The sequence below is a fragment of the Protopterus annectens genome, chromosome 3.part0, assembly GCF_019279795.1.
Source record: "Protopterus annectens isolate FY-2018-M chromosome 3.part0, PAN1.0, whole genome shotgun sequence".
Lineage (NCBI taxonomy): Eukaryota > Metazoa > Chordata > Ceratodontiformes > Protopteridae > Protopterus > Protopterus annectens.
The window spans coordinates 946,658,754-946,674,697 of record NC_056731.1 but is presented as its reverse complement, the minus strand read 5'-3'; the positions used below and the strand labels follow the sequence as shown (position 1 = coordinate 946,674,697).

Sequence of the window (15,944 nt, the reverse complement as noted above, 5' to 3'; positions counted from 1 at the left end):
TTGTGCAATAACTCAGAGCAGATCTGGGTATTGCCTTGGAGGTTTTTGATATAGCTATAGAAGGTTTTGTAGTTGTTTTTGGTGCCAGCCACAATTCTGCCTTTATAGCTGGCTTTAGAGGATTTGATAAGAGATCTCAGCTTTTTGTTGAGACTGATAAGGGACGTTCTCCAGTCTTGTGACTTCATTTATTTCTGCAACAGTTTCTTCCTTCTGTTGTACAGTTTACTGATGGCTGGGGACCATCAGATTGGCTTCCTTTTTTTGGAGGAGAGTGTCTTAGTTCTATTTGGTATGGCAAGGGCCATGCATTTGTGTATGTGCTCGTACATTGCATTGGTGTATGATTCGGCAGTCATGCAGCTATTTTCCATCAGCATGGGTGCCAAGAAGTTAGCCACCTCTGCTTTTAGGAGCCCAAAGACGGCTTTAGAGAAACTTTTCAAGGTGGTCACCTTAGCAGGAGTTGTAGGTGAGATAAGAGATTTCCATGGTGATCAGTTTTGCAGTCGGATTTTACCAGGGAGGAAATGACTATAGGTGTGGAGCAATGGTCTCCCATGTTGGCGATAACCAGGTCGAGGATGTTGCTTCATCTAGTGGGGGTCAGAATGAGCTGGTCCAGGGCATTGGAACTGATAAATTCCAGAAAGCGTTGGGCCTGTACATTGGTACTTGAATAGTTTTCCCAGTTGAAGGAAGGGTAGTTGAAGTCACCCAGTATGAGAGTACTGGGTTGGAACTTGATAGATTCCAGGGTGCTTAGGAACTGGTATCGAGAGTCTAGAGGCATGTTTGGGGCTCTGTATCAGGCTATGACTTGTATCGCCATCTTACCCAGTGTTAGTTGTACCTGACGTATCTCAAATGCATTATGCTGGGCTACCAGTCTAGAGGTGTGCGTATCCTTTAAGAATATGGAGACACCATCGCCTTTGGAGCTTCCGGCCACATTCTGGGGTCAAAAGGTATGGAGTGAGTTGTAGCCTGGGAGTGCAGGGGTGCTTTCTGCCGCTTTAAACCAGGTCTCTGTTACAGCGCAGATGTAGACATTCTCCATTTTGAGGACAGCTTTGAGCGAGTGCATCTTAAGATTTAGACTTCTAGCACTGAGCAGCATGACCTTCGGATTGCATTTGTTTGTAGCTGTTATGGTGGAATTTTGGTCTTTGGAACACTGCTTAAGAAGGCACTATAGGAGTGGCAAAAGCCTTGGCCAGTACCCAGAATACCTGGGGTGACAGATGCAGGCCAACTCTGGCAAAGCATCGAGGTCTGTCGATCATGTCACCCCAGGCAGACAGATACTGGATCCCCTTAGAATGACACCAGAAACTTAGCCAATTGTTGAAGTCAATCATTTTCTGCTCATACTGTGGTATCATTCTGGGTGATGGCAGAATATTTCTCAGGGCTAGGGTCATACCTACCTGGGCCACATAATCTGAGAGTTCCATCACATCTCTTTTCATGTAGTCCAGGGAGGTACATCTCAGGTAATTCACACCCACATGGACAATGACTGTGTCATATTTGTACTTGTTGTGGAGTGACCTGAGTGCATGTGTTATGTGGCAGATCCTGCCACCTGACAGAAAACTGACTGTTACCTACTCCTTGTTCAACCTAGTGAGTGGGACATCAGTGTACCTCACAACTGAGTCTCCTATGATTAGTACATTGGGTAAAATGTTTTGCTTTAAGGGCTTAGGTTGAGAGGCACACTGTGGTGGTGAGCTATGTGTTCTGGGGTTGGTGTTGTGCTGTGGTGGTCGAGTGCATTTCTGTCTTGGGGGGGGGGGGGTGTCTGTGTTATTTGGGTAAATTTTTATTGAGAGCCTCCGCAAAGGTGGGTGTATGGTTTTTGTGTTTCTATGTGTGGGTTGTGATGGTTGGTGTTTTGGAGGGCTGTGTGTTCTACATAGTGAGTTGCAGGTGTTGACCTTCCCCTCTTGACCAGCTAGTCCGGTCTTGGTTGGAGTGTGCAATGCTTCCAGTTCATAGGTTCATAGGTAAGTACTAGGCTATCTCTGCCCGAAGGCATTTATAAGCCTAGCCAGAATGTGTTGGCTTCTGCCGCCCCCTTAGATAAGTTCCCTGTGCCTCTGTCCAGCAGAGCCATTGAAGTGATCCCTGGGGTAAACTTTCTGTTTCCCATCCACTCGTCAAGGTTTCTCTTGAAGAGGGTTAGCGAAGAGCTCTGCCTAATGTAGACTGGAATCTTGTTCCAGAGCATGGGAAGTCTCTGGGACAGTAATCTATCCCTCCAGCATGTCCAATTTATTGTTGTGGTGAGGTTTAGATCCCTGGAGCGTGTGGCTCGAGGGGATATGGTTTTCTTTAGGAGGAGCATGTCCATCAATTCTGGGTTGGACATGGCCTTGTATGTCAGGCAGAGATCACCTCTGAGTAGGCGGTATGCAACAGAGTACAGCTGGAGTTTCTTCAGTCGAGCTGCATAGGGCATCTGCTTGAGGCCAGTGATCCTCTTGGTGAGGAACTTCTGTGGTCTTTCCAGTTGTTGTAGGTACATCCCAAATGGGGCATTGTACTCTATGATGGGTCTGATGAGTGATGTGTACAGGGGCCCAATGACCTCTTTCGATCTGGATGCAAACCCTTTTGTGATTAGGTGGGCCACACAGGATTTTCTAACCACTTTGGCAATGTGATTATCAAAGGAGAGGTTACTATCTACTTGGGTCCCCAAATCCCTTATTACGTCTTCTGGATTTAGGGGCTACCACCCATGTGGTAGTTTGTGGGTACTTTGTTTTTTTCCAAAGGGGATGACTATGCACTTTTTGGCATTTAGCTTGAGGCCATGGTTTTGATACCAGGTATCTGTCTCAGTGAGACCCATTTGGAGGATGTCTGTGTCAGCCAGAGAGTCAATTATAGCCACTAGTTTGCAGTCGTCTGCGAACTTGGTCAGCCACAGTCCTCCTGTGCTTGCCTGTACCTCTGAGAAGTATATGACGAACAGGAGGTGTCCTAGGACTGAGCCCTGGGGAACGCCACTTGTAACCGGTTTAGAGTCAGACCTACCTCCTGCAACTCTTAACATGTGGATTCAGTCCGTGAGCCAGTTGGCAACCCATCTCGTGACTTACGGGTTTATGTTCAGGCTGGTGAGCTTGTCTATAATACCTGAGTGGGGAATGGTGTTGAAGGCCTTTGCGAGGTCTAGGTAGGCGGTGTGGACCACCTTTCCCTCGTCTGTAGCCTTGGTAACTGTCTCAAAGAAGTCCACCAGGTTTAGGAGTCATGATCTGCCCTTAACAAAGCCGAACTGGGTAGAGTCCAGTGTTTGGAAGTTTCCAATGTCTCTATTAATGGGATCCCTGATGATGCGCTCCATAGCTTTGCAGACCAAGCTAGTCAGGCTTATAGGGCGATAGTTCCCGGGGTCCGTTGTGGCTCCACCTTTGTGGAGTGGAATAACCGTTGCAGTGCGCCACTCTGTGGGCACGTAGCCTGTGGAGAGGAATTTAAACAGTGTGTTTAGGTGAGGGGTTAGTTCATCTTTGAGCTCATGTAGGACGCAGCCTGGGACACCGTCGGGTCCCATCGATGCTGTGTTTTTGGCTTTGGAGAGGGTGTTTTAACCTGAATGTCTGTGATTTCAGGGACACTACAGTCTTCTGGTATAGTTATGGGCCCTTTTCGGGGTGAGAGGGGTGTGAAGCTTGCACTGAACCTGTCTGCCAGGATGTTGGCTATATCATTCGGTTCAGTGTATTTTGTGCTATTCTGTACTAACTCTGAGCAGATCTGAGAATTGCCACTTAGATTCTTGACATAGCTAAAGAATGCCGTGTGGTTATCTCTGGAGTCCATGACAATTTTTCTTTCGAAGCTAGCCTTGGATGACTTTATGAGGGAACGTAGTTTCTTGTGGATACTGATCAGGGGTATCTTCCCTTCTTAGGATTTTACTCTTTTCTGTACTAGTTTCCTCCTTCTACTGTATAAGCTTGTTTATGGCAGGGGTCCACCAGACTGGTTTCCTTTTCTTGGAGGAGTGAGTCTTGGTTTTGTTTGGGATAGCACGATCCATGCATTCTTGTAGGTGCCCGTAGAGTGAATTAGTAAAGGATTTTGCAGCTTGGACAGCATTATCCTTTAGCATGGGGGCTTTGAAACTTCCCACCTCGGTCTTAAGTAATGTGAAGTTTGCTTTTGAAAAGTTTTTCACGGTGGTTTCTTTGACCGGGGGTGGTGGCGGAATGTGGATATCCAGAGTGATTAGTTTGCAGTCGTCTGCGAACTTGGTCAGCCACAGTCCTCCTGTGCTTGCTTGTACCTCTGAGAAGTATATGACGAACCAGAGGTGTCCTAGGACTGAGCCCTGGGGAACGCCACTTGTAACCGATTTAGAGTCAGACCTACCTCCTGCAACTCCGCGAGGGGTTGACCTCCGGTGGGAACACCGGTCGCCCATGTTAGTGATAAACAGGTCCAATATGTTGCAACCTCTGATGGGGGTGTTGACCAGTTTATCCAGTGCGTTTGAGTTTATAAATTCTAGGAAATGTTGGGCAAGGGAATTCGTACTTGAGTAGATCTCCTAGTTAATGTTTGGGTAATTGAAATCATCCAATATCAGGGTGTTTGGTAGGACCTTTATGTTTCCCAGTGATTCCAGGAATGTGGAGTGGGGGTCCTGGGACATGGTGGGTGATCTGTAGCAAGCTATAATTTGAATAGCAGTTTTGCCCATTGTTAGTTGCACGTGGATGATCTCTGAAGCATTGTGCTGTGCCACTAACCTGGAGGTGTGGGTATCCTTGATAAATATGGATACTCCCCCGCCTTTTGTATTTCGGTCTGGGTTTTGTGGCTGAAATGTATGGTATGAGTTGTAGCCTGGTAGTGCTGGGGTGCTCTCTGGAGCCTTAAACCAGGCTTCTGTTACTGCACATATAACGATTTTCTCCATACTGAGGAGTGCCTCGAGTGCGTGCATTTTGAGGTTTAAACTTCTGGCATTGAGCAGCATTACCCTCAGTTTTTTGTTACTTGTGCTATTTACAGTGGTGGGTTTGTCTTTTGAGCCTTGTCTAAAAAAGGCACTATGGGGGTGGCAAGTGCCTTTGCCAGTATTCGAAAGCCTAAGAGTGACAGGTGCAAGCCATCTCTAGCAAAGCAGAGTGACTTGTCGAGCATGTCATCCCAGGCTGACAGACACTGGATTCCCTTTGAATGACACCAGAAGCTTAGCCAACTGTTGAAATTGATATTTTTTTCTCTATACCGTGGTATCACTCTTGGTGAGGGCAGGATGCTACTCAGGGTCAGGGTCATACCAGCCTGGGCTACATGATCAGAGAGCTCCTCCATGACTCGTTTCATGTAGTCCAGGGAGGTACGGCTGAGATCATTCACACAAACATGGACAATCATATTTGTACTTGTTCTGGAGTGACCTGAGTGCTTGTGTTATGTGGCAGATCCTGGCACCCGACAGGCAACTAACAGTAACCTTCTCCTTGTTCAGCCTAGTGAGAGGGATGTGCCTAACTATAGAGTCACCTATTACTAGTGTGCTGGGTATGTTATTTGGCCTTAAGGCCTGTGATTGTGTGGCACACTGTTTTTGTGAAGTATGTGTTTCATGGTTTGTGTTGGGGAATGGAGGTTGCTCGGATGTCTGCTTTGGAGGTCCCTGTTGCTTTTGCAAATTTTTATTTAGAGCCTCCGAGTATGTTTTTGTGTATTTATGTGTGTTTTTTGCCAGTGCTGGTTTCATGGGTCTATGCGAGACTGGTGGTGTGATGCAAGTAATTCCCTTCTCCTTTTGACTGCCTGGTCCAGTCTTGGGTTGAGAGAGCTTAGCCTCCAGTTTGGGTGTAAAATTGCATTTCTCACATGCATTAGTGTTTGGTGGAAGGAGGAGAGGGTTGTCTGTGTACATGAGGCAATTGTAACATTGCCTCAAAATGCCCAGCTTCACCAGTTGGACTGGAGAGTACACTTGAAACTGCTCTTTGGACTTGCCTGGATAGGTACAGTGAACTGTTTTACTGATTGGCTGGTAAGGTCGAATAGAGAGCCTTGTCCTTCTCTACAGTATAGGGGGGGGTCTAGTGATAAGGTTTATTAGTGCTTGCTATGAGTTTTGGGCAAATACCAGGATGAGAAGTGAATGATTTCAGTGCTTAAGTTGAAAGTTTGTCTAGTTCTAAGGGAAAAATTGAAGAGTAGACTTGGTGGAGCTGGGAATAGTTATATCCTAGCTAACCGGCGCTGCCGGCGTGTAAAACCGCTCAAATGCGGGTTTTATAGCAGGGAAATGAAAGAGATAAAAATTAGCCCAAAATGGCCAATAAACTACTAATTTCTGGGCTGAAACGACTCCTCCAGGGACTGATAGGCTGCTCAAAGCTCCCTCTCTCACAGTGAACAGAGAAACTTCCTTCTATCCAAGTAAAGTATGGGCAAACACAGAAACTTGTAACACAGCACTGAATTCAGTACTAACTTGAAAACTGGACTAAACTAGCGTAGAAAGGTGGGAAAACAAGAATTTTTTTTTGTTTTTTTTTTCAGAAAATAAAGCAGATACAATCAAAAAAATATTTTAAATGCACAGAAATGGCTATCACACTTGAGTGTGTAGCCTACAACAGTTAAACAGCTAATTTAAACACAAAAATGACTTCACAGAAACTCTAGAAAATTGGCGTTTTAGGTGGAATTAGCTAAAGGCAGCAAGAAAATGCAGAAAAATGATACTTAATCACTCCAAAGTCTCTCTTTTGTCTCTCTGCTGCTGTAGAATTCTGCAGGGCACCAGACAGGAGCTTGCTGAGCTGTACACTAGTTTGGTGATAACAAGTGCATCTCTCACATGTGTGAGTGTTGAGAGGTAAGAGGAGAGGATTGTCTGTGTTCAATAGACAGTTGCCACACTGTCTCAGAATGCCCAAGTGCACCAGGGTAGCAGGAGAAAGCAAAGTAAATTGCCCTACAATCATACCAGGAGGGGTGGTCATAACTAATAAGTACTGGTGCTGTTACTGCATAGGAACAGCTAGTAATGACAGCACCTAAGTGTGCTACAATAAATGTTACAAAAGCCTGTTAAAGTGCTAGCCGATTAAGCTAACTGAAGTGCAAGAAGTAAAAGAACAAGCATGTTCTAAGGGAAAATTTTAAGAGGAGACTTTCTGACACCGGTAATAGTTTACCTCAGCTGAGAGCTGCTGCGAGGTGCACAAACTCAAGCAACACGGGCTTTTAAACCAGAAAGTTGAAAGGGATGGAAAAACTGCCCAAACAGACAATAAACTAAAATTTCTGGACCAGAAACCACTCTTCTTGTGGTAGACAGGCTACCTAATGCTTACCACTCCTACTAATAAGCTAGAAGGCTTCTCTCCGACACAGACAGGTCAGGGGCACTCAGAAACTTACAAAACAGTCCTGGATAGAGCAAGTCTGTATCTGGACTAGACTAGTTACAGGAAAGGCGGGAAACAAGCTTAGAACTTTTTTTTTTGTTTATTTTTTTGCAGAAAAGCAGTTAAAACAGTAACAAAAACACTTTAAATGTAGTACTAGCTCTCACACTTGCTTGTGTAACAATATTAAGGCAAATACAGTTTAAATAAATGCAAATACATTAAAAACGACAAAAAACAAGTGCAGAGAGCAGTACATTATGAAAAAATCAAAATGGAGGCACTTAAGAGTATCTCTTTCTCCTTCCTGTTGCTCTTGTAGCCTGTGGGACGTCAAAACTGGATTTACGGAGCTTAAACAAGAGCAAACTCGCACAAACATGGGCTTTTAAACCAGAAAGTTGAAAGGGATGGAAAAACTGCTCAAACGGCCAATAAAATACAACTTCTGGGCCAGAAACCATTTCTCTTGTGGTAGATAGGCTACCTAGTGCTTACCACTCCCACTGATAAGCTAGAAGGCTTCCCTCCAGCACAGAAAGGTCTGGGGGGGGGGGCTCAGAAACTTACAAACAGTCCTGGATATAGCAAATCTGTTTCTGGACTAAACGAGTTACAGGAAAGGCAGGAAACAAGCTTAGAACTTGTTTTTGTTGGGTTTTTTTTGTAGAAAATCAGTTAAAACAGTAGCAAAAACACTTTAAATGAAGTACAAGCTAGCACACTTGAGTGTGCAGCAACATTAAGGCAAATACAGTTTAAATAAATGCAGATACATTAAAAATTACAAAAAGCAAGTGCAGAGAGCACTAAATTATGAAAAAATCAAAATGGAGGCACTTAGATTATCTCTTTTCCTTCCTGTTGCTCTTGTTGTCTGCGGGATGTCAAAACTGGATCTGCACAGCTTAAACAATTACAAACGCTCGCAAACATGGGGTTTTAAACCATAAAGTTGAAAGGGATGGAAAAACTGCCCAAACGGCCAATAAACTACAATTTCTGGGCCAGAAACCACTCCTCTTGTGATAGGCCACCTAATGTTTACCACTCCCACTGATGAGCGTGAAGGCTTCCCTCCAACACAGAAAGGTCTGGGGGGCTCAGAAATGTACAAAACAGTCCTGGATACAGCATATCTGTATCTGGACTAGGCTAGTTACAGGAAAGGCGGGAAACAAGCTTAGAACTTTTTTTTTTTTTTGCTGGAAACTGAGCATTCAGTCATGGAGTATACAAGAATAACCATGGCTGACCCCCATTCCTTTAACATGAATTGCAAAATCTTATTAGATATTCTTCACTCACTTGCTTTCATATTCCAGTGACATTAACCTGCTCAAACTACCTGCTGAAACAGTCAGTTTTAACATCCGATACACCAGTGACAATAAGGCTATCATGAATATAATAAATAGGAATTGGCATATACTTATGACAGACCCAGAAATAACAAACATAGTTGGACTTGCACCGACTTTTATTTATCGTAATAGTAAGAATTTAAGAAGACTATTATGTGTTGAGCGAATGGATGAGTACAAAAGGGATAGATCAGAGACAATAAAGAAACCAGGCACTTTCCCTTGTGGTAAGTGTAGCATGTGTGCAATGATCACCACAGAACAAGCTTTTGTACATCCTACGATAGCCTTTAAATTTGAACCAAGACTAATGGCAACATGTGAAGATATGAATTTGATATATTTAGCTGATTGCCAATTCTGTCAAGCTTTTTATATAGGCATGACAACCAGACGTTTAAAAGAAAGGATATATGATCATGTCTATGATATTAAGAAATGTGACTCAAAAAATGCATTGGCGAAACATATCATGAACAATCCAGGACACATGTTTGCCTTTAGAGTTTTACAGATCATTACACCAAATAAAAGGCTAGGTGATGGTTTCAATGACTTGGAAAATAATGAATTAAGCTGGATCTTGAGACTCAAAGCACATCATCCTCCAGGGCTTAACCAATATGTGAGTGTTAGAGCCTCTTTGAAAGGACGTAGTCTCAAATAAAATAGATAACTACAGAAGCAGCAGAAAAGTACAGTTTTGTACCTACCATAAATGTAGATGTTCGAAGATCCACATTGCTGCAGTCCTTACACTTGGGTAGTCCGCTGTCCTCGGTCGGCCCGAATATCAAAGTATAATGCTGACGTCGGTCAAGGCGCATTTGACTGACATCAGAACGTCAGGGTACAAATGCGCATGACAGACGTCATATCCTCAGTCTTTTCTTGCCCCAGATGTCAGAAGACCCTAAAAATAAAGGTCAAAACCAAAAGACAGCAAACAAACAACCAACCACCCTTGCACTAATTATATGTACAATATATACAATATACACAATATTTACCACCCAACCCACACAACCACCTCTAACTACAGAGGGGAAGGAGGGAGGGTAAATTGGACTGCAGCAATGTGGATCTTCGAACATCTACATTTATGGTAGGTACAAAACTGTACTATGTTCTTCATCTCACATTGCTGCAGTCCTTACACTTGGGTAGAATCCCAAAGCAGAGGTAAGGGAGGATGGCCAAACTATAAGGAAGCAGGAGCTGCCAAAATGCCCTGCAAAACAGCAGTGGCAAAACCAGCCCTGGATTTAGAGTAAAGTGGTAGGTGATAATGCCTAGAGAAAGTATGCACTGAACTCCAAGTAGCTGCCTCCAAAATATCCTTGGTTGCCACCCCTCAAAAAGCTGTCGAAGTGGCAGTAGCCCTAGTGGAATGAGGACTAATCCCAGCTGGAATCTCCTTGCCATGATGGGAATAACAGAAAGCAATGCAAAACCCAATCCACTTAGAAATAGTTTGTTTTGACACAGGCTTGCCCTGAGAACTCAAAGCAAAAGAAACAAATAACTGCTGAGACTGCCTGAACCCTTTAGTTCTGTCCAAATAATATCGCGAACTGCCTGTGTACATCTAAAGTGTGCAAAATCTTTTCCCCTTTATTTTGGGGATTTGCATAAAAAGTAGGCAAATGAATAGTTTGGTTTAAAGCCACACTAGAAACCACTTTAGGCATAAAGGAAGGATTAGTATGTAAAGATACCCTATCCTTATGGAAAATTAAGAAAGGCTCAACCACCATAAGGGCCTGTAATTCAGAAACCCTTCTTGCAGAGGTAATGGCCAACAAAAAGGCAGTCTTCCATGATAAATATTTCAACTCAGTAGTAGCTGCAGGCTCAAAAGGTTGTAGAGTGAGTTTCTCCAACACAAAATTGAGATCCCAAGCAGGAGTAGGAGCTCTACGTGGGGGTCTTATATTCTTTGCCCCTCTAAGAAATTGCTTGAACAAAGGATGAGAAAACAATGGTGGGTCACAGTCATAGTGAGCTGAAATTGCTGCAGCATGAACCTTAATAGAAGAGAAGGACAAACCTTTGTCCAGTAACTCAGTAAGATATTGAAGAGCCACACTTAAATTAGGCTCAGAAACATCAAAATCCTTTGCTGCACTCCAAAATAAAAATCTCTTCCATTTATCTGTGTACACTTTCCTTGTACTAGGCCTTCTAGCTTCCAAAATCACATTCAAAACTTGTTGTGGAAGTTGAGACCCTCTATGGTTCAAAACAGAATATGCCAGGCTGTTAGGTGAAGAGAGTGAAGTTTGACATTGAGCAAATGACTGTCCTCCTGGGACAACAGGTGTGGAATCGAAGGCAAAGGCCATGGAGGCTTCCATACCAGACTTCTCAGTAATGGGTACCAGTGCTGTCGAGGCCAATCTGGAGCTATTAAAATCATCCTTGGCTTGTCCTGTCTGACCTTTAGAAGTACCTTTGGGAGGAGAGGCAGAGGTGGAAAGGCATACACATGAAGATTGCTCCAATTGAAAGAAAGAGCATCCACTTTCCAAGCTGTGGGATGAAACCTTTCGTGCAAAACTTTGGCAGCTGATGGTTTAGTGGAGAAGCGAACAGATCTATGTCTGGAGTTCCCCATGACACTGTCAATTTCTGAAATACATGAGGATCCAATTTCCACTCGTGGGGATCCATAATTGCCTGCTCAACACATCTGCTAAGGAGTTCTGTGCTCCGGCAGAAACCTTGCCTGAAGATTGAGCTGTAAACTGAGAGCAGTCTCCCACAAAATCATTGCTTGCCTGCATAGAGGATAAGAATGTGTTCCCCTTGCTTGTTGATGTACCACATGACAGTTGTGTTGTCTGTTAGAATCAACACCTGCCCTGGAAGAAGTAAATCCTTGAAAGCTATTAATGCAAACTGGACTGCTAACATCTCCTTCAGGTTGATATGTAGATGTTGTAGTCTGGCATGCCACTTGTCTTGTATCCACTTTCCATTTAGATGAGCTCCCCAAGCTTTGTCCGAGGCATCTGTCGTTAAAATCTGACTCGCCTCTGGCCGGGTCACAGAGAGTCCCTTGTTTAGGTGACATTCCTGAGCCCACCACAAAATTCCTTTTGAATGCAAGGTATTATTTGAATGACAGTGTCCAGATCCTGGCAGTGCTGTGTCCATACATTTTTGAGATACCATTGCAGCTTCCTCATATGCAGTTTGGTATTGGGAAGCACCAGAATACAAGATGCCATGAACCCTAAGGCTTGAAGGACTGTCCTTGCAGTCAGCCCGGACTGATGAGATAGTTGATGGAAGTAAAGGGAAAGATTCTTTTGTTTGTCCGGGGACAAAAAGGCCAGCTGGGATGCTGTATCCAGTCTTACACCCAGAAAGCACATGTCCTGAGAGGGTACTAGACTGGACTTTATTTCGCTCACAGAATACCCCAGGCATCTTAGCACTGCTATCACATATTCCAAATGATGAAGAAGCTCTTCCTTCCTTGAGCCAGAATCAGGCAATCGTCCAAATAAGGATAGATCTGTATTCCTTTTAGCCTGAAGAAAGCTATCACTGGAGCCAGAACTTTCGTGAACACTCTGGGCAGTAGATAAGTCAAAGGGCAATGCAGAGAACTGATAGTGAGAAGTCCCAGCTCGAAAACGCAGATACTTCCTGCAACTTAGTCTGATAGGAACATGAAGGTAAGCCTCCTTGAGATCCAAAGTTACCATCCAATGATCTTTGCCCAGCAGAGGTAAAAGCTGTTGTAACGTCAACATTTTGAACTTGGGAATGTCCAGATAAGTGTTGAGGATAGATAAATCCAAAATTGGTCTCCACGTGTTCCCCTTCTTTGGTACTAGGAACAGACGAGAATAAAATCCTAGGCCCACTTCTGGCATAGGGACCGGCTGTATGGCCCCTAGTTGAAGTAATAGAGAAATTTGCTTGTGAGCCTCTATTCTTTGTTGAGGAGGAACGTCTGGCATGCCTCTGAAAGGAGGCAAGGTATGGAAATAAAACCTGTAACCGTGGTGTATGATATCCAATACCCATCTGTCTTGGGTAATTAAACTCCAATTTTCTTTGAAAAGTGCCAACCTTCCTCCCAAAGGTGCTGCCAGACGAGAAGGCTCTGGCAGCTGAAAAGGTAGGTCATTGGGTCTGTTTACGAAAGGACTGACCCCTGCCCTCACCTGAAGACTGTGCAGGAGAACTCCCTGTTCTAGGCCTGAAAGAGCCCTGAGCTCTGCCCCTACCACGTCTAGATCTACCCCTAGACTGGGAATCATAAGAAGGATATGTCCACCCTTTAGTAGGCCAATTTCTACTAAACTTTGGAGGCTGAACCTGCAAAAAATCTTTAACAGTCTGCATAGACTTAGCCTTGTCTTCCATTTTCTTTAAAACTGCCTCAACAGGAGAACCAAACAACACATCAGATTGTAAAGGAGCATCTAAAATCCTTGTTTTAACATGGTCAGATAAATTTTGATCCCTCAGCCAGGCGTGCCTGCGAAGAACTGACCCAGTGGCAGCCACCCTAGACGAGGCCTGTACAGCATCAAAACCACATTGCAAAGAATGCTTACCCACCTGTTCAGAAACATGTACTAAATCTTGTAACTCTTTACAATCAATACCTTCCGCCAGAGCATCAACCTTAGACTTCAATTGTGAAAGGAGATAGTTTTGGTATTTCAACATGTGAAACTGGCAATTCAAAGCCCTCATAGCTAGAGTGGAAGAAGTATAAACTTTCTTTCCCCATCTATCCAAGGCCCTGGCCTCTTTATCTGCAGGAACCGGATTCTTGACAACAGAAGCCTTAACTCCTTTAGGCCCCTGGCTAACAGTTTCTGGGTCTGCCCTAGGACTCTTAAAAAGATACTTATGAGCTTCAGGCACCCTGTAATACCTATCCGGTTTAACAGGAGCAGGAGGCAAAGAATCAGGATTAAGAGAAGCCTCTGTAAAACATCTTCCACTACATCCAAAACAGGAGGTATAGCCAAAGGCCTATGCTGGGGTAAAACAAAATTCCCTAAGCCTTTTCCTGGAATCAGAGAAGTCCTGACCTTCCCACTTAAAATGCTCCCTCATGGAATGAAGAGTTTCTGAAAAGAAAAATCCTCAGGAGGAGAAGCAGAAGGAGTAGAATCATCCACATCAGAATCAGAATAAGGAGAGTACTCCTGCAAGTCTTCAGCCGAAGACTCTGAAACATCCGAAGCCTGCTCAAAACTCCCTAGCTCAGGCTCCACCCTAGGTCTCTTATCAGGAGGGGGCAAAGAACCCCTAATCAAAGTAATCAAATCTTCTGCCATTTTAAGCATATGCTTCTTGGGCACAGTTCCAGAAGAACTAGGGGTGACACCAACTGAAGCTAAACCTGGCCTGCCTCTAGGAGAAGCCTTGGGAACAGAAGGAGAGGGCCTAACCTCCCTAGGCAGGGAGGGGAGTATAGTAACCTGAGAAGCCCCATCACCCTGACCTGCCTCCTGAGAGGCCACATCCTGCAATAACAAAGTCTCTCCCTGGGATCCCAAAGAAACCTCCGGTGGAACCACCGGCTCCACCGACACCTCTAAAGAACCGGTGGCCGGTACGGACGGTTCTTCTAGCCGAGGCTTAACTGCTTTGTCCTTGCGCTTCTTCGAAGAAGCGGGCGTCGGAGCATCCGACGGCATTTTATAATTGCACCGCTTCCCGAAGACTAACCTGGCACAATCTAATCTCCTCTTTATAGTGCGCTTATTGAATCTAGCACAAGAGCGACACCCAACAACGTCGTGCTCAGGCCCTAAACAAGGAATACACAAAGTATGATAGTCTCTATGCGGTATCTGTTTCCCACAAGAAATACAATTATTCACTTTTTCTGACATCCGTAAACCACTGAGGCAAGAAAAACTAAAATATTCCCAACGGGTACTTAGCCAACTTTGACTCGGTCTGAAACTCCGAAATCGAAAAATTTCAGAACGCCAACCGGCACTTGCAATACTGCTTCTGCATCGGACCATGCGGCAAAAAAGACTGAGGATATGACGTCGGTCATGCGCATTTGTACCCTGACGTTCTGATGTCAGTCAAATGCGCCTTGACCGACGTCAGCCTTATACTTTGATATTCGGGCCGACCGAGGACAGCGGACTACCCAAGTGTAAGGACTGCAGCAATGTGAGATGAAGAACATGTTTACATTTATACATAGACATAGATATCAATATCAATTTTAATAGAATGAGTATGCCGCTACATCATGTACCATCTATTTAATTTCTTTTATGAACCTCCGTTAGAATTATTAATTAGTCAGGGCATTCAGACTGTACCACATCAATTAAAAAGGAAGAAGTGTATCTTACGTTTATATGTTTCTATATATATATATATTGTCATGCCTTTTATGTCTTTTATGCTTTATACGAGCAAACAGCATTGGCTTATAAACTATATACCAGTTGTCACCTCATCTTGTCATATATTTATGTATAGGTGTTTGAAAGATTTAACATCTATTTTACATGTAATTGACTTAGGATCATTTTCACAGTTATCTAGATCATAAACAAATAATAACATACAAATAAAAATACATATAAGTTATACATTTTCTAGGTTTTTAGATTTAGATTTAGGTATGTTAGCAGCATTGTTCTGTTTAACTTATATATTTATACATTTATGTGATTTAGATACAGAATGTCAAGCACTAAACTTTTGTATTTAACTTTTGCTTTCAATTTTTCGCTTTTATTTTCGTTTTTGTTAACTAATGTAGATTAGGCACTAGCACTTTAAATGTCTCTAATTAAATAATTGATTGTTTTATCATTGATTGAATGAAGACTCTTTGGTATATATAGAACCTGTAGTTCCCATGTATAATTGGATCTGATGAAGCGTACTTAGGGTACGCGAAAGCGCTTATCTATGCAATAAACCTGTTTTTTACAATCATGGTGGTCTGCTTCTAGTGTTTCTACCTTTGGATTTTTATCTTTATTTCTTGAAGTGGACCTTTGGGAGCCAGCGTTTACTGTGTATTCATATACCTGCTGAAACACTGAGATGTTTTTGGCAAATGCACCACTATTAGGAGGAAATTACAAATGCCAAATTCTAACAGTATAAAGAAAGACCCATACCCATGGCACAGATGGACATAGCCTGAAATACATCA

At 43.6% G+C, this 15,944-nt stretch overlaps 1 protein-coding gene across 1 annotated transcript in view; it reads right to left on the bottom strand.

Moving 5' to 3' along the window:
* Window positions 1-15,944, bottom strand: part of LOC122796643 (copine-3-like) — a 1,386,610-nt gene that overhangs the window by 1,032,572 nt on the left and 338,094 nt on the right. The window lies entirely within an intron of this gene.